At 40.5% G+C, this 19,186-nt stretch overlaps 1 protein-coding gene across 5 annotated transcripts in view; it reads left to right on the forward strand.

Annotated features, from left to right (window-relative positions):
* Window positions 1-19,186, forward strand: part of RNF144B (ring finger protein 144B) — a 167,847-nt gene that overhangs the window by 395 nt on the left and 148,266 nt on the right. Inside the window, exon 1 of one of the 5 annotated variants that reach the window (XM_070584138.1) lies at window positions 6,904-7,261. The exons of 2 other annotated variants lie outside the window; for them this stretch is intronic. The gene's annotated coding sequence lies outside the window, so the exon portion shown is untranslated. Of the gene's footprint in view, window positions 1-6,903; window positions 7,262-19,186 lie in introns of those variants that run through there. 2 more of the 5 variants (XM_070584133.1, XM_070584136.1) reach the window with 2 other exon arrangements.

Raw genomic sequence — 19,186 nt, forward strand, 5'->3', positions numbered from 1 at the left:
AATTTCGCTATTCAGGGGAGCAGAGAAATGGGAGCAAAGGGAGTTTGGTTTTTAAGAAGGGAGGTATTACTGTATGTTTATATGATGATGGAATGAATCAGTAGAGTGGGGAAAATTGATGATAAAAGAGAGAGAAGGGACAATGGTTGGAGCTGACCTAAAGTAAGTATGTCAAGCTGAGTTCTCTGTAAGAACATGCTAAAGCAGAATTTGGGGTACCATATGTTTATTAGGGATCAATACCTATGAAAGGAAGGAGGAGGAACCAAGATTGGTCAAAGGAAGAGGTCAAACTTTGAAGCAGATCTGACAAAGCCTCAGCCAACTCTGAGGGGAGCTCTGGAGTGAGTACTGCTCTTTAGAGTGTCCTGCCTGCCTGGGCTTTTATACCCCTTGCTCAGTCACTGCATGCAAGCTGCCCCAGGAAGGGCGTGACCTAAGGTGAAGTGACTCCAGAGCTGTGGCAGATCCTGAGGGAGATGACAGATGGAGGCTGTGTGCTCACTGTGGGCTCTGCAGCTGGGCTTCTGGGTGGCACATCTCCATGTCTACTACAGGACATGAAAGGAGATGGAATCTAGTGTACAAGGGGAGGATTTGTCCTTCGTTAGGACAATGAACAGTTTCTACACAGTAACATGAGGAAAGACAGAGGAAATGGGTACAGACCTTGGATGGGGGTTGGCAAATGTAGTGGGCGTTTAGGAAGTGGCCATGAAGTCAAAGTGAGACCAGTCAGCATTATTGCTTTTCTCCAGCCATATTCAGCTCCCTGGGAGTAGGTGTGAAGATGGCAAAGACTGGCATTTAACCAGGTTAGGATTTTGCTAGGCAAGTATGAAGAAAAGAGAAGGGTGAATTGAGGATACAGGCAGAACAATGAATATAATGGTGGAGCACAGAATCTGAGTTGAGTAAGGAGAAAAGAAAGGACATGAGAGGGGTGAGAGGGTGAAAATGGGGCAGGATCAAGAAGCAAGGTCTTTATTTCTCTTTGTTGTATTTATCACTACCTGAAAAATTGGTTTATTGTCTGTCTTCCCCACTAAAACATAAGCTCCTTGTAGCTGGAAGGACTTTGTCTTGTTCATTACGGTATTCTCAGCACCTAAAGCAGTGCCTGACACATAGTAGTTAGTCAATAAATATTTGATGAATGAATGCAAACCAAAATAGACTCTATCATGAAGATTCAAAACTTTTTGTTTAATGTGATGATACAGTGTGTTAAGATATGACAGGTTATTTCAACAAAAGCTTTTTAATAGCAGTTCAACAGCAAAAGTTTATTGCTTGCTCTATAACGCTGTCCGTCAGTTCAGGCAACTCTCCAGGCCCTCCATTCATGTGATTTACTCATTATTCTTGGTTACTTTGGTCTTGTAGATCTACCATCTCAACACAAGTCCTTGGTGTTCACTGTGGTAGGGGAAGAGAGCAGGATGAGAATGCATACCCTCTCTTCTATGATTCTGCTCATTGGCCAGTGGCCACATCAGTCATATGACCCCACCTAACTGCAAAGAATCTAGGCAATGTGGGGCACATATGGAATAGTTGGTGAGGATTGCTGTCTCTGCACACAATGGGCTGATAATTGCAACCAGATAAGGTACACTTAGGATGAACAGGAGATGTGTCTGAAAATAACTATTGGTTTTATTTTGGAAATACTAAAATGCTGAATCTTAAAAACAAATTTTCATTTTGCCTTAAGTTTTTACATACACTGGACACATGTATCTATTTATCTTATACACATATCTAGCTCTTATGTATACATATCTTTCCCAGACTATAAGCTTCATATGGGCGGAGACCATGTTCATGCTGTTTATTATTCTCTCCCAGTACTTGGCACAGTGCCTGACACATAGTAAATACTTTTAAAATATTTGTTTAATTGAAATGCACCCCCTTTTAGTTCTTAGAGAGTGACATGAGTCTGTTGTCTTGGTGCTATTTAAAGACATTCCAGCGATATCAACTCAGTAAATTAACATGGCTTGAATAAGCTGATGACCAGATTCTTATTTAAACTTGGTCATAAATATAAATAGAGTGACACATTTGGTTCTTCTAAAAACAAGATATCATACTCTATTTTGGTAGAAAGAGTTAGCCGAAGTATGGTTTAGTAATTTGAGATTAGGTTTGAAAATATATGAATACAGCCGTATCCAGTTGGTTGATAAACTGGATATTCTAACTCTGACAATGGCCAGGGAAGACTATTCAAGGTAAGTGGTAGAAGAAGGTGAGGGAGATGGTGTGAGACTTATGTAAGTAGGAGAACAAAGGATAAATGGTTACAAAATTTTGGCTCAAGAATCTAATTTTGCTTTAATTTTAGCAAGTGTTATTTGTAACACATTTCATTAATATATCCGTATCAACTGTTCCATGGAATGAGACCAAAGAAATAGAGAAGTGTAGAGCTTTGACATTATTTTTCATGTTCACTGTAAAATAAAGAGATCCTCTCTGTCGAAGGGGACTTTTCAGCTTATAGTCTAACATTCAGTGCTTAGATTATATTTAATACCATCGTTATTGGTGGAATCATAACATCAGAGGCAATAAAGTGTTTTCCAATATAGGTTGGCTAGAATCCTCAACAATGTCACAAGATTGTCAAAATGGAGTGTTATCGTAGAAAATAGATATGTCTAACTCTAAAATATCCCCATAAATCTTAATTTGAATCTAGACTTTTATAAATAAAATATTTCTTTTTATCACTTATTCTTCATTTAAGGGAAGTAGAAAAGTGTTGGGTGGGTATCTGTCCCATAGGCAGCCTGGGTTTAAAGAATTAAATTTAGAGTTAATAGATGTTTGCAAATTAGGATAAGAAAAAGATTTTTAAAATGTGATGCCACCTCCTAGTAATATTTTTTTGAAAAATACATTTGTTCTGTTTGTCTGCCATCTACATCTCAATATAATGCAGTGGTTCTTAAGTAGGGGAGAGAGTATTATGTTCTCAGGGGACATTTGACAATGTCTGGAGGCACTTTTGGTTTTCACAACTGGGGAGAGGTACTACTGGCATCTAGTGGGTAGAGGCCCAGGATGCTGCTTAAACGTCCTATAATGCACAGGACAGCCCCGACAACAAAGAATTATCTGGTTCAACACATCAGTAGTGCAACGATTGAGAAACTCTAATCTAAAGCAATGTATTTTCCTTTCTTAGCACTCCACTAAAACCGCTCTCATAAAGATCAACAATGATCTCCAAAAAGGCAATTGAAAGGCTTCTTTTGAAAACTCCTATAATATTACTTAGTTTCTATGCAGCATTGGATACTGTTTAGCATCCACGTCTTTCAAAAACTTTTTCTCTTGACTTGCATGGCATTGCTTTCTCCTGGTTCTCCTCGTTTATTGGCTGTCCTGCATCTGTTGGCCTCCCAAATGTTGGTGTTCTTCAGGGATCCACCTAGGCCCTTGGTTCTTTCCTTACACATGATTTCCTAGGTGATCTCATCCACACCCATGGTATCGATGACCTCTAGATGAATAAAATCCAAGTCAATATATTTAGCAATTTACTTTCTCTTTGAGCATCATACGCTTAGCAATTGCGTATCAGATTTCTTACTCAATATCCCATCAATATCTGAAATTTAACACATTAAAAGCTAAATCCATTCTCCTCTTTGGCAAATCTCTCCTCTTTTTACTGAGTCGGTTAATTGCTTTGTTGTCCACCTTGTTGCTCAAGCTTGAGTATTTGAAGTGATCTTTGGCCTCTCCCTCTTCACAACTCCCCATATCAAGTCCTCTGGATTCAGAACCTCTGAATGTCTCTCATACACATCTCCTTTTCTTTCAGGCCAAATCACCTCTCTCCTTAACTGTTGTAGCAGTCTCCTTACTGGTCTCTCCCTGAAGCCTTGTCCTTTCCCTTCCTTACTGAAAAATTAGTCCACCAAACAAGGAATAAGCTTACAAATCCTACAGACTAGCTGGTGTGTTTGTCTAGCTAACATATATTAACCTTTTAAGACTCAAAACATTGCCTTCTCCATAAAGCATTCCTTATGTCTCTCGAGTTGAGACTCCTTCCTTTCCCTCCTACACTGTGTTCCCTTAGTACGTTGTTCATATCTTTATTATAGTATTTATGAAATTATATTATCATTACTTATTTACATATCTACCTTTGTAGTAAACATCTCTTAAGTTGTCTGCCTTTTTCTGAAGAAGCGTCCTCCTCCCGAGCTCCTCAAGGACCCTTCCATCCTTATCCTCGATCCTAGCTAGCCACCATCTGTATAGTTACATGAAGAACTTATGTAGGCATGTTTTTATGTCATGACCCTGACATCCTGTCCTCCTTGACTGGGCATCTGACCCAAGTAAGGCCAGTTAGTCCCTGGGAATTTGGAAGTGAGAGAATGAAGATGAGATGTGAATTAGGATAAGGGAAGAACAGAGATTTATGATTGTAACCAATCTAGAGAGCATGGCCTAGAGGAAGCAGCATGAACTTTGATTTCAGACAGATGGGTTCAAACTGAGGGAGGTCATAGAACAATTGGATGGTCAGAGTGAAAGATAATAGGAATATAATAACTCTCAAAAGGAGAGGGGAGCTGGGTTAAGAGCATGCTAGTTTGCTCTTACATAGAGGGAAATTTGGAATATATATCAAGGTGACTTCTGTGTGTCAAATTTTCCTTTATTTCACCACTCAGTTACAAATCAACATTCTTTTTATCTTTGAACTGTATGAGAGAGAGTTACTGTGTATTTTGTAAAAAACAAAACAAAACAAAACAAAACCCAAACAAACCATTTTTCTCTTTATCTCTAATTTCTATTTACCTCAATTGTTTCTCAGTTGTTTACCACCACCGACTTTCCTCCCTCCCCACCGCACTTCAGGAAAAGTTTGTCTCTCCAGGGACTTGTCATGGGATTCAACTTAGGTTCCGCAAAGGCATGAGGATCTATACACTGGTATCATTGATCACATGCTGCTTCTAGAGCTCTTCTCCCTGACTCTCTCTCCTCCTCATTTGTCCTCTGCCTGTGCAGTAGTCTTTCTCGGGTAAAAATCTGATCTCATCCTTACCTTGCCTGTAACATTTCAGTGCCTTCCCCTTGGGGAATAAAGTGCAATTTTGAAAACATAGCCTACAAGACTCTACATGATCTGGCCTCTGCTTACCTCTCTAGCCTTGTCTCTCCATTCTTCCTGCCAGCCATTCCCACTCCCACCCCCAAGAAAAAAATCCTCCACAATAAGCCATAATGAGCTTCTTTAAATTCTTTGAGTTGCCATGTTCTTTCTTACCTTTGGCCTTCTCCATGTTATCCCGCCTACTGGAAAACTCTTTCTCCTCCTACTCTCCCGTCCCTGACCAAGTTACACTCGCCTCCAGGTCTTAGCCTCAACGTCAGTTCCTCTGTGCTTCATGTGTACTGCCCTCCACGTGTGCCATCCTCCATCAGAGCGTCTACTTTTAACAGCCTGTTTACTTGTCTATGCCCCTGTTCAGCTGGGTGAGGGTAGAGATGTTGCCTTTCTTGTTAACTCTCCCATCCATACCACTAGCAGTGTCTCAGACTAGCAGGCATTCAATAAAATATTGGTAGAACGAATAAGAAGGCAAAGAGTCTTTGTGGTGACCACCTCCTACCCCCTTCCTATATCACCTAAGCTGGTCCTTTCAGTTGCAGTAATTTATATGATGTGTTTATCTTCAGATACCCACCTCCTACCCAATGGAAAAACCTGATAATTCTAGTAAGCATCCATTTTTTTCCAGCCCTCAGATTAGAAAGTTATCTGATAAATTTAGAAAAGATAATGGAGTAATATGGAGTCTCTTTTTTTTTTTCCTTTTTCTCCCCAAACCCCCCCCACCCCCCGTACATAGTCATATATTCTTAGTTGTGGGTCCTTCTAGTTGTGGCATGTGGGACGCCACCTCAGCCTGGCTCGATGAGTGGTGCTATGTGGAGCCCAGGATTCGAACCGAAGAAACGCTGGGCCGCCTGTAGTGGAGCGCAGCGAACTTAACCACTCGGCCACAGGGCCGGCCCCAATATGGAGTCTCTTTAATAGGTATGCATTTATCAGGACTCTGTAATAAACTAGTTGCTTCTCAAGTTAATTCCTAGCATCCTTTAAATTACAGCATGACTGATTATGAATAATACTGCAGTGCTTCTAACCTACTCCATAAATCTATTTTATATTGATAGGTAATGAATGAATAAATGGAGTGCCGTTTAACAAGTCACCTTCCACATTCCCAGTAGGGATTAGGTGACAGGTAGCTCGCGCATGCTAGTGATACAGTGATGTTTTCAAGGATCCCTTCGCATCGTTCTTGTCTTTTATATTATTCAGTATAGTCTGCCCATTGCTAGTTCCTTCGCCATTAGAAGTCTCTGAATACATCCACCTGCTCCTTCCCAGAACTTTGGCTTCAGAACTGCGACTCTCCTAAGTGAGAACGGAGGTTCCAGGCTCTGGGCATGCTCAGTAACCAAAGCCAGGTGCAATTAACTTCCCTTGTTCTGACTCCGGGCCCTGACAGGTGGCAGGTATCGACAATGCTGGCAAGAAACTTGCCTTGTCTTGTACAGCTGAACATATGCTTCCTGAAGCCAATCTAACATCCTGGCAACCGAAGTTTAAATAGTGGGGACGTCTGGGTTTTTTAAACAATAAAATGGAAGTTGTTGTTTTGGAAAAATTAAAATGACTGGCAGGCGATTCTCAGAACACAATGTAGATGAATATCAAGTGTTAAGTGATGTGGTTAAGACAAACGAGGACGGAGACGGGATGAATGGAAGTCGTGCCTACCTTGAACCTCACAGGGCAGATGAAAGATTTTAAAAGGGTTTTTCTGAAATCGCCCTGCCCCAGAATTTCAAGGACCACAATCGCTGCCTCCTTCCTAAAGAGAGTGCGTTCCTGGGGGAGGTGTGTGCGTGCACGCGCTCGTGGAGGGAAAGCTCGGGAGAGGGGCCACCGCTCTCTGGAATAAACAGCAGGGGGAGAAGGGGAGCGCGGCGCAGGGCCGCCGGAGGGGGATGAGCAGGCAGGCAACAGGGGCGAGGGCCGGAGGAGGGGGCCCGAGACGCGCGGAGGGGCTGGTAGCTAGGAGACCCGAATGCCTCTGATACCTGGAGCGGCTGCCTGGCGAAGCTGACAGCGGGCCCGCAGCGGGCGCACGCCCTCGCCCTGCCCCTCCCCGGTCTCCCTGCTCCTTACTCCGACCTCGCGCGCAAGGTAAGAGGGGCGCGCCGTGCCGCCCCCGCCTGAGCACCGCCCGGGCCGGCCGTCCCAGCTGCCGGTTCGGCCTCCCCGGGCTGTCACCTCCTTCTTCCTCCCTCGCCCCCTCCTCTGCTCCCCTCGGCGCCGCGCTGAGCCCCGGACGGGCGGCCCGCAGGGACTCCGATCTCCGCCATCCTCGCTTCTACTCTGCGGCCCGCGGGACCCCCGTGTCCTCTCCACCCTCACCCCTCACTTTTTCCTCGAGCTCTGGGCGCTGGGGTGGGTTGGGAGGGAGCGCGGGGGAGGAGGCAGGATGTCTTCCCCCCTCTCCAGGTGTGTGGCGCAAACACCGACGCACCGTTTTCCCCGAGTCTCATAATCTCCGGGCGGAAAGATCGCAAATCTCCTTTCTAAACATATTACTGTCCTAACTTTGCAGGGGGGAGGGGCGGGGTAGATACTAACGCTTCGTCAAGGTAGGTGTGCCGTCTTGTCTTTTGTAGCTGCACGAAACAATAGGTTGAGGTTCTTTGGGGTTTATCTTTTGTGAAAATTAACTACTGTGGTAAGTTTACAAGGTTTTCTGGGTGGCTACGGGGCTAGAACTTTATCACAGCCTAAAGCAATAGCTCCTACTCGGGCACTGAGATCCTGATTCAGAAATCCGGAGTTTGTGTGTATGTGTATGTATGTGTAGGCTTCAGTGTATTTAAAAGGCACTCCAGGTGATTGCGATGCACTCTCTTGTCATAATCCCGTGAAAGTATCTGTAAGGTCTGCGTAGGAGAGAGAGGGGGTACCTAACTGTTGGTATGCATCACCTGGAAATAGTGTGACTAGAGAATAAAAACGGAGTGAAAGCTAGTTCCCTTCAAGTCGATGAATTTCTTGTGGTATCATTGGTTCTAAGAGGGCAGTTTTAGGAAGGGAGACTTAAGGTTCATTGAAAACTCAGACATACGGTGGAGAGAAACATCGTACTTCTGAGTCCTTGTTAAAGAGGTAGCTTTTAAACGTCAATTTTTACTTCACAAGTGCTCTGGCGATTAGAAAAGACTGAGGCCTTTTCTCGTGGGAATCAGAAAATTTTTCTTCACTATGTTTGCATTGACTGACTTTCTGTTAATGACCACTGGCATTTTTACATGTTGATTATTTTAAGGCTGAAGACCCCAGTGGTCTTTGGAACCAGAAGGAGAAATTATCATATAAATTAACTTAGATACTGTTTACATTCCTAATTATTTGAACCAAGCTCTTCCACCCTGACTTGGTTAAGAGTGTCTGTAAATTATAGTATATTTGAATTTACACAAATACTGTTTCTCCATTTTGCACTTTGCCATAGATGTACATCTTCTGCTTTTAGTATGTATCTATCTATGTACCTGAACCGTTCTAAGTACCTAACTTAGCATGTAACTACCAGGGGAAATAAAGATTTTTATTTCTCTGTCTTTTGGGAAATTGAGGTCAAGGACTAATTTTTTAAAGTGCTATAAAGTAGGTATGGTATTAAATCATACAACTGTTTGTGAAATGAGATAGATGCTCCTTATGAAACAGGGAGGATATTTGGTACCTGCTTTCAAGGATATTAGGGAGAAGTAGGAGACTGTAAAACATTTTGAACTTTTAAGAAAAGAGTCACTGTCTAGGTGTTGAGCCAATGTGATTGTTTTCGTGGCAAACTTTTTCTCCTTTCTAAAATTAACTTTCCCCTCGGAAAATAGCGCAGATGCACACAATTCAGCCAACCAAGTCCAGAAAATACTGTGTTTGAATTTTAAAAGTGACCTTAATGCATCCCTTATAGATGCAGTGTTTGCAGCCTATGCCACAAAATATGCAGAAATATTCATTGCTAGCTGACCTTTTCAAAGCATTGCCTTAATGAGGGGCGTTAAGGACAGAGTACAATATTATGTTATGAATGTCATTGGCTCAGGCAAAACTATTATTATTTTCCTAAGGTTTTTGTGTCTATATGTGTACACTGGGTCTGGGACTTACATAATTATGTATATAGATGTAACACATGTTTTTAATAGGAACAAAAACCCACAATATTTTTCTTTGTGGCGGAACACTGTAAGCATTAGGTTTTGATTATTTTTTCATGGAAATTTTAGTATGACAGAACTAAAAACTTCAAGGAAATATATCTATAAAGACCTGTTTGGAATGAGGGCCTTTTTAATAAAAGATGTTTGAAGCCCTTCGTCTGTGTACTTAGCCTTCATCGAGCAGTCCTTTGTGAGCCGGTAAGGGTGGTATATCCAATTCTGGCAGCCTCAGTCAGTGGATGATTAGACCCTGCCACTCTTCTCCAGACCTTTAATTTGGTTTGTAACTTGATGCTTCACTGACCCTACACTCTCCCTGCCATGCTAGCTCACAGAGGAATTGCTGGCACTCTGGATTGAATTTTTTTTCCCCTCTCATCAATTAGAACATGTTTGCATCGGTTGCAGAATGCAGTTACATTTTTAGCTCAGTATTCTAAGAAATTCCTTTAGCCACGAAGAGTAGCTTTAGTAAAGCCCGGATCACAAATTGCCTTATTTCCTTGTGCTATGTTAATTTCCCAATGATTCAACTGTGTAGAAATAATAGAGTGATAGAGTATTAAAATTGAAAGGCATGTTAGAAGTCATCGAGACTCTCATTATTTCTTTCTACAGATGAATATTGAAGCACTCATAGCCATAATCTCAAACTTTGAGAGTAGACATTAAATTTTATATTCTTTCCAGTTCTTGTAATAATGAAGATTTTGCTCATTTGAAATGATTTTATATACGAATTCGATAATGTTGGATTGGCAGCAAAGGTGCAAATCTTGGCTAGATTTCCAGTGAAACTCAAAGTGTGACGTTAAAGGCAATGTAGGTCATTTACAGGGGCCGTGAATTATTCTAAACTGGCATCCCATGTTTTTCATTACCTTGGATGGGCACTACTTCAACTGCTGACGGAAGAAAAGGATGCACTAAGAAAGATGTGTCTAAAGAGAAAGGAGTAAGGTAGTGGGGAGTATGAAGAGCATGATTTTCTAAATCAGCAGATCATTCAGGAATGATTAGCCTCCAGGCCTCTGCTCAGAGATTTTAATCTGAAATAATGGAAACAATTGTTGGAGGTTCTGGCCCTCAAAACCCTACTTAATTGAGGCTTGCCTTTTGGAAGAACCACTTATTTTTTTACGTTTTATTGAGGTAACATTGATTTATAACATTGTATAAATTTCAGGTGTACATCATTATATTTTGCCTTCTGTATAGACTGCATCGTGTTCCCCACCAAGAGTGTAGTTAGCATCTGTCACAGTACAAATGTGCCCCTTTGCCCCTTTTGCCTCCCCCTCTGTAAGTCCCACTTCTTGATGTTTCTATCTTTTAAGATCTTCTATCTTAAAGATCTATCTTCCCAAGATCCTAGTGTTGAGACATTTTTCTTTTGACACTGATTGTAAAAGAATTTGTCTTGATATGTAGGCACTACAAGGATTGGACCCAATCTTAACAAACCATAGAATCTATGGAAGTACGGTAGTCCCCCTTATCCATGGTTTCACTTTCTGAGGTTCCAGTTACCCATGGTCAACCATGGTCCAAAAATATTAAATGGAAAATTCCAGAAATAAACAATTCATAAGTTTTAAATTGCCTGCCTTTCTGAGTAGTGTGATGAAATCTCACACAGTCCCGCTTCGTCCTGCCCAGGACGTGAATCATCCCTTTGTCCATTTTATCCACACTGTTTACGTTCCCCGCCTGCTAGTCACTTAGTAGCTGTCTGGGTTATAAGATCAACTGTCATAGTTTTGCAGTGCTTGTGTTCAAGTAACCCTTATTTTACTTAATAATGGCCCCAAAACACAAGCATAGTGATGCTGGCAATCTGGATATGCCAAAGAGAAGCAGGAAAGTGCTTCCTTTAAGTGAAAAAGTAAAAGTTCTCAACTTAATAAGAAAAGAAAAACAATTGTATGCAGAGGTTGCTAGGATCTATGGTAACTTTTGTTACTGAATATTGTTATAATTGTTCCATTTTATTATTAGTTATTGCTGTTAATCTCTTACTGTACCTAATTTATAAATTAAACTTCATCATAGGTATGTATGTAGAGGAAGAAACATAGCGTATACAGGGTTTGGTACCATGCGTGGTTTCAGGCAGCTGCTGGAGGTCTTAGAACGTATTCCCTGTGGATAAAGGGGCGGGGGGGGGGGGAGGGAGGGGACTACTGAATTCTTGCTAATGCCACAACGCACTACCATTTATTGAGATACTTTACATACAGTAAGAAAATATCTTTAGAGTCCTAACAGGTAGCAATCCAGGCAGAGTGCCTCCGTCTACACACCCCTACCCCCTACCCCCTCCTGGAGAGTATCTAAGTGCCTCGGGAAATACTGCTTTAAGTTTTCAGTATGGCAACACCTGCTTTCCTTTGTTTACTATTAGCTTGGAGTATCATCTTCCATCCCTTCACTCTGAGCCTGTGTTTGTCTTTAGAAGCCGAGATGTGTTTCCTGGAGGCAGCATGTAGTTGGGTCTTACTTTTTCATCTGTCCCACCACTCTGTTTCTTTTGATTGGAGAAGTCAATCTGTTTATGTTTAGAGTGGCTATTGATGTGAAGGCTCAATGCTTCCATTTTATTGCTTATTTTCTAGTTCTTGTGCAATTCCCTCATTTCTTGTCCTGTGTATTTTGGACTACCAATTCAATTGGGTAGTGCTGTATGATGGATTTCATAGTTTTCTCTTTATTTATCATTTGTGTCTCTGTTCTGATTATTAGTTTAGCAGTTACCATAAGGTTTGTATAAAAAAATCTCTTAGAGGGGCCGGCCCAGTGGCGCAGTGGTTAAGTTTGCACGTTCTGCTTCTCAGCGGCCTAGGGTTTGGCGGTTCGGATCCTGGTTGTGGACATGGCACCACTTGGCATGCCGTGCTGTGGTAGGCATCCTGCATATAAAGTAGAGGAAGATGGGCACAGATGTTAGCTCAGGGCTAGTCTTCCTCAGCAAAAAAAGAGGAGGACTGGCAGTAGTTAGCTCAGGGCTAATCTTCCTCAAAAAAAACCAAACTCATAGATAGTCCATTTTCTGATAGCCTCTTATTTCCTTAGACTAAGCTGGTTTAATTCCTCTCGTCTTCCCCTTCTAAGATATTATTGTCACAATTTATTCCATCTTGTGAGTTTGTAGTTAAAATGATGAGATTATATTTATTTTTGATGTTTTCCTTCTCTTTATCTTTAATGTTATAATTGTTTGCTAACCTGTTCTGATAGAGAGCTGCAATTTTCTGATTTTTGTCTACCTATTTATCTCTTTGCTCAAGGCTTCATAAGCCCGTTTTTTGTTTTTTTTTTTTTCTTTTCAGGTATAAGGGCCTTCTTGAGCATTTCTTGTAGGGGGGTTTTGTGGCAATAAAATCCCTTAGCTTTTGTTTATCTGGGAAAATTTTTATTTCTCCATCGACTCTGAAGGATATTTTCATTGGATAGAGTATTCTTGGCTGAAAGTTTTTGTCCTTCAGAATTTTGAATATATTATTCCACTCTCTCCTAGCCTGTAAAGTTTCTGCTGTAAAGTCCGCTGAAAGCCTGATAGGGGTTCCTTTGTAAATTCTTTTCTTCTGCCTTGCTGCCCTTAATATTTTTTTTGTCATTGACTTTTGCCAGCTTCACTGCTATATGCCTTGGAGAAGGTCTTTTACATTAATATAATTAGGAGATGTATTAGCTTCTTTCACTTGTATTTCCAGTTTCTTCCCCTGGTGTGGGAAGTTCTCAGCTATTATTTCTTTGAACAAGCTTTCTGTTCCATTTTCCTTCTCTTCTGCCTCTGGAATACCTATAATCCTTATGTTGCATTTCCTAATTGAGTTGGATATTTCTTGTAGAATTTCTTCATTTCTTTTTAGTCTTATTTCTCTCTCCTCCATCTGAAACATTTCTATATTTCTGTCCTTTAGACTGTGGATTCTCTCCTCCATAATATCAGCTCTGCTATTCAGGGAGTCCAGATTTTTCTTTATCACATCCATTGTATTTTTCATCTCCAACATTTCTGATTGGTTTTTCTTTATAATTTCAGTCTCTTTTGTGAAGAAGTTCCTGATTTCATTGAACTATCTGTATTTTCTTGTAACTTTTTGAGTTTTTTTATGATAGGTATTTTGAATTCTCTGTCATTTAGATTATAAATTTCTGTGCCTTCAGGATTGATTTCTGGGTGCTTGTCATTTTCCTTCTGGTCTGGAGAATTAATATGTTTTTCATATTGTTTGATGGTATGGATTTGTGCCTCCACATAGTGATAGGATTTGGTCACAGCTTCCACCTACCACCACTGGGAGGGGGGTCACGAACTGTGTATTCTAAGCCCACCACTACCCTGGCTTGCTAGCTCACAGGTGCTGCTTTTCTAATGTATGCACAGGTGCTCTGGCCAACTGGCTGAGCTGAAGTGCCGGGCAGGGGGAGGAGCACTTTCTTTCATCCGTGCAATCCAGGGATCTTCTTGCTCTGCCCTTGATATCTGCTCTCCTGGGGTACTGGCTTGATCAAGACACCCCTGCAATAGCTTAGCCACCTCTGTGTGGGGCTTTCCCATGGGCTTGAAGGAACTTGGAGAGTGAGGTTGTTCCCATGGAGGGCCACCCCTCCCCCCTCTCCTCTCGGAACTGTGTGGTCCTGTGCTCTGGGTCCCTGACATTGGGGAAAGGAGAGGAGATCCCCTCACCTCCTTCCACTTCCTCTGGGAGGGGGTCCTCTACCTTCAGATGTGTAGCTGTGTGGGTCTCTCAGATGTCTTTTGTGTTGTGTGAATGTCCTCTGTTGGTATATGAATGTCCTTTTCATTGTATCTTAGAGGGGAGAGTCTAAAGAAAGAGCTCATTCCTCCATGATGCTGATGTCACTCTTGCTTTAAATTTTCAAGGAAGTTCTTGTTACTTAATACTTCTTTTCCATAATACTTAATTAGTCTTGACTCTGACTTTTTTTCTTTTTGAAATCACACTCTCCTTTAGCATGTTTCAGTACTTTATCACTATTTAAATGTTTTCTGGGAAACCATGTGAGCAGAAAGAGGTAAGAGTGTTTGGAGTATTGAGTTTAAATTTGTTTATAAATATATTTAAGTTTATGAAGAAAGTTAAGCATTTAAGACAATTGACTAATTTTGCATTTTGGTTTGGAAAATACAGTGAAGGGTAAAGGTGAATATCACAATCACCTCTAATCCCACCACCCAGAGATAACCACATGTAACATTTGGGCATAGCATTTCCAGTTTTTTAATTATGCATATGAGTGTATATGTATATGAATGTCGTTGTTACAGAATTAAGATTTTTTCCTATGCATTCTTTTGACCTACTTTAAAAACATTTAACAATATGTTATAAGAATTGCTCATGCTATTTCATGTTTTCTTTTAGTTATCTGGACTAGATTATATTTGCTCACTTTTCCTCTGATAGATTGAAAGATATAAATCATATCTTAAAAATCTAGCTGTTACTGCCTTCTAGGTGGGTTTTTTTTTTTTTTTTTTTTTTGGTGAGGAAGATTGGCCTTGAGCTAACGTCTGTGGCCAATCTTCCTCTTTTTGCTTGAGGAAAATTGTCCTTGGCTAACATCTGTGCCAGTCTTCCTCTATTTTGTATGTGGGTCACCACCACAGCATGGCTTGATGAGCAGTGTGTATGTCCATGGCTGGGAGCCAAACCCATGAACCCCAGGCTGCCAAACCAGAATGTGTGAACTTATTCACTACGCCACTGGGCTGGCCCCTTGTTTGTTTTTTAATATATGTATGAGCTTCTTTTCCCTAATCAATGTCAGAAAGAATTGGTATTTATTAACTTGCTTTCTGTAAGTTGAGAAATTTGATACATTTACTACCTCTCTTTCTCCAGCTCCTTTATTTCCTGGTTTTTTGTTTATATAATCTAATATTATTAAAATCAAATTTATTATTATTAATAAATGCTGAAATCATTTTTTTATTTAAAAAATTGCTTTTGACATTTTTCTTTAAGATTTATGCTCATATTGACCAAGACTTAACTCTGAGTGATTCTGCTGCTTACACCAGTTTAATAACAGTACAATTCTTCCATCCTTAAATTCATGTCACAACAAATTTAAGTGTATATTCAAGTAAAATTTTTAGGGAGCCATCTGTAATTGAGAATATGTTTAAGAAATTGTTTGGGGAAGCCTTGTATGGGTGAGAATCCTCTTCTGTTTTCCTTGCTTTAGATAAAATGCTGGAGTCACAGTCTTTACCTCAGTGCTCTCTAGGTAATGCTTGTTTGAATTTTAGCAATAGGGTTGCAGAGGAGAAGTCTGAGTTCTGTTTGATTGCTATTCTTTTGTGGGTAATCTGTTTATCTGTCTGGATCCTTATAGCAGTGTTTTCTTTTCTCTAAAGAAAATTTTTACCACATGATATCATGGTAATATTCTGTTTTATTAAATTTTTCCTGATACTCTTTGAGCAGTTTTGATTTGAAGACTTGAAATCTTTTTTCTTTTTGTCTCTGTATTTGATTATTTTTCTGATTATTCTTTGTTGGTATTTTTCTTTTTGGAATTATGCATACCTTATCTATTCATCTTCTGTATCTCATCTTTAATAAATTTAATTTTTGCCTTTTCTCTGAATATTGGCAGAATTTCTCAAGCATATCATCTACTTTGATTAGGTTTTCAGTCATTTCCAATCTGTCAGTCACTGCCTTCATTGCAACTTTTTATTTGGCAGTGATATTTGGTATTGAGGTTGTCGTTGCTCATCTCAGATCCTTTCTGCTTTGTGATTACCTACTCTGGCTTCATAGCTATGGTGTCCTTTTCCTTCTTACTGAGTCCACTAAATAGAAAATCTATAAAAGTTATATATATATATAAAATATAAAAGTTTCTACTGTGCAGCTACTGTATTTTAGTAGACACTATTTATAGTGGTTCCATAGAAGAGTCTCCTTTTAAAATACAGTCTTTTCATACACCTAGTATTTTTTGTCTGTTTGTTCTACCTTGGAGAAGTAATCCCTAAGTCAGTCCAAAATCAAGAGTTACGATGGGTCCTCTCTCTATATATGGACCCCTAGCTGACTCCATGGTCAGTAAAAGGAGAAGGAAAAAGTTGAAATGTGCTCTGATTTACTTTACCGCCTTACAGAGAAGGGAGAGAGCAAGAGACAGAGTTTAAAAAGGGAACTTTGGCTCTTTACAAAATTTTCATTATTGTACAATGCCCGAATTTCATTAAAATAGAAACCTTTGTCTCAGTTTCCAAACACTTTTATATATTATTTTATCCTTAAAACAATTGCTTTATGTCAAAGGGCTATGGCCTTTGGATTCAGAACATTGTGGGTTGAATACATTCCTTAACATTAATAATATGACCTTTGTAAATTTTAATTTTCTTAGCCTCATTTTCTTCACCTGGAAAAAATAATATTTACCTCATGGAGGAGTACAGATTACGTGAGATAATGATATAGGAATTGTCAAAATGCAGATGGTGGTAGAAGGTGTGGATGAGATGGCCTCCGGAGAGTGTGGAGCAAGAAGAGGCCTTCATCAATGGAAACCCTGAGGACATAGAGGAAAAGCCAATAGAATAAAGATCAGGAGAGAGTAAGATCAGGGAATCAAAGGGAATTTAGAAACTTAAGGTTAACTTTCATTGGCATCATGAGGTCAAAGAAGTTACCATGGGGCTTGGCAAGTAGGTTAGTGTGACATCAGCCACAGACAGTTTCTTAGAGAAATGCAGACTGAAGGAAGACTGCAGTGGAATGATTAGTGAGTGTAAGGAAAGTAGGAAAATGTAAACAACTAATAAAAAAGTATTTCTCCCTTAGGAGAAAGGAACAAGATAGGAAAAGAGACACGTCAGTAGCTAGACTGATACTCAACATTGGGGAATTGGATTTGGATTTGAGAGAATAGCAAAATTTCAAAAAAAAAATTTAAAGACTGAAAGCTTGCCAAGTTTAAACTCTTTTCAATGAAGTATTAAAAATACTACCATCTTGGGACCGACCCTATTGCCTAGTGGTTAAGTTCAGCGTGCTCCACTTTGGCAGCTCAAATTTGGTTCCCAGGCACAGACCTACACTACTTGTTGGCAGCCGTGCTGTGGAGGTGATCCACATACAGAATAAAGGAAGGTTGGCACAGATGTTAGCTCAGCAACAATCTTCCTCAAGCAAAACAAAACAAAATGAGAATACCACCATCTAATATTAAATTATTTCAGAAAAGAAAGAAAATATTCACATTAAAAAGCTAAATAAATTTAGCTTTATGAGAGTCAGTATCTTAGATAGTGAAGTTTTTTCTCTATTGTCCAAGATTTATCTTTTTCCTTGGGTTCAAGTTTCCATCTCTCCTTTTCCTTTAGGGATCTGGTTTCACCAATTGTCTTCTCTCTCAAATATTTTCATCTCTTCTTCTCTGTTGACTCTTTTCCATTACCATATAGATGTGCTCCACTGTCCTATTTAAAAAAAAAAAATAGATAAGAGTTAATGAGGACCTAAATGCAAACCATGGCAGAGGGGATGAGAAGAGAGGTTAGATAGGAGGGATGTTTTATAAATAGCATTAATAGGACTTGGTGACTGATTGGATATGGCAGGTGGAAGAGAGGGAGGAATCTAAGATAACTCCCAGGGTGACTATGCTACATGGTGCTATCATAGAGGAGGAGTGGAGCTGGGGGAATAAAAGGTCACGAACTCAATCCAGGGTGCAGTAGGCTATAGGGGTTGAGAACTCTGTGTCTTTGACTCTTTGTCCTGTATGCTTCTAACCAGGACCCCACCTCACCCTGACACCCACCTCAGCCATTGTCATTTCATCCTTCATGGTTGGTGCTTAACCCTCAGTTTCTGGAATTACTTAACTCTTGGGAGTTCAAACCCTGCTTGTCGGAGTTTGTGAGCCACCCAAATACATATATTTTCTACTGGGAAAAAATAAAAATGAACCAATTGATAGAAATATGAGTACACACGTAACAGGATGTTAAAATGGAACCTTTTTAGTTTTCAATTTTAGCTGTGGCTTAAGACAATAGAGGCCATATTCCAAAGTCAGGTATAAGACTACAATGCAGACTTGGAAAAGGAAGCACAGGACAACAGTTGTTCGCGGTGAGCTCATCGATCACCTACAGCTGATAAAACAGGTTGGCGAGGCCAAGAAAATAATGATTAGAAGAAGATTTTTAGACGATTGGTGGCAGGTTTGATTTCCCCCTCCTGGCCACCCTGAGAGAGGGCTGTGAGGTATTTGCCCATTCAACTCAAGTCTAGAGAAAGGGGTTTTATGTAGACCATTTGGAGTGTTTAATGTGTATCCCCTCCTGATTGGGATGCATATTGGATCAGAGATTCATGCCTGAGAAATCTAAAGGGCAAGAGACTGGCTGCCTAGCTTCTCTGATGGTGGATCAAAAGAGCAATAACTGCATTGTTCCATAGTTTGGTAGAGCACAGAGTGCAGGATTGCTCCCCAAGGACCAAAGGTAGACCACGCTGGGGAGTGAGCTAGCTGGGGGTCATCTCAGGTCATATGTAAGAGGGCCATCTGGACCTCGGCAGAGTAAACTGAAGAGACAGCCATAAATAACCATCTGCAACAATGGATCTGTAGGTGATAGGTCCTCAGTGATGGGGGTAGAATGGAGGCTTTCCACCTCTCTGTCCCCGATTCCCCTCAGCACCATTCCATCCCTGGCTCAAGAGGAAAAGTAAGCTTTAAATACCTGCCAAGCTTACAGATCACCAGCATTAGATCATTACATCTGTACTAGTCAAGGAAGAACTCTCTTGCCGCCTCTTCTTCCCCCTACCTCATCCCTACTTTGGTATCAGAAAGTGGGGCAACCTACATT

The sequence above is a fragment of the Equus przewalskii genome, chromosome 19 (genome assembly GCF_037783145.1).
Source record: "Equus przewalskii isolate Varuska chromosome 19, EquPr2, whole genome shotgun sequence".
Lineage (NCBI taxonomy): Eukaryota > Metazoa > Chordata > Mammalia > Perissodactyla > Equidae > Equus > Equus przewalskii.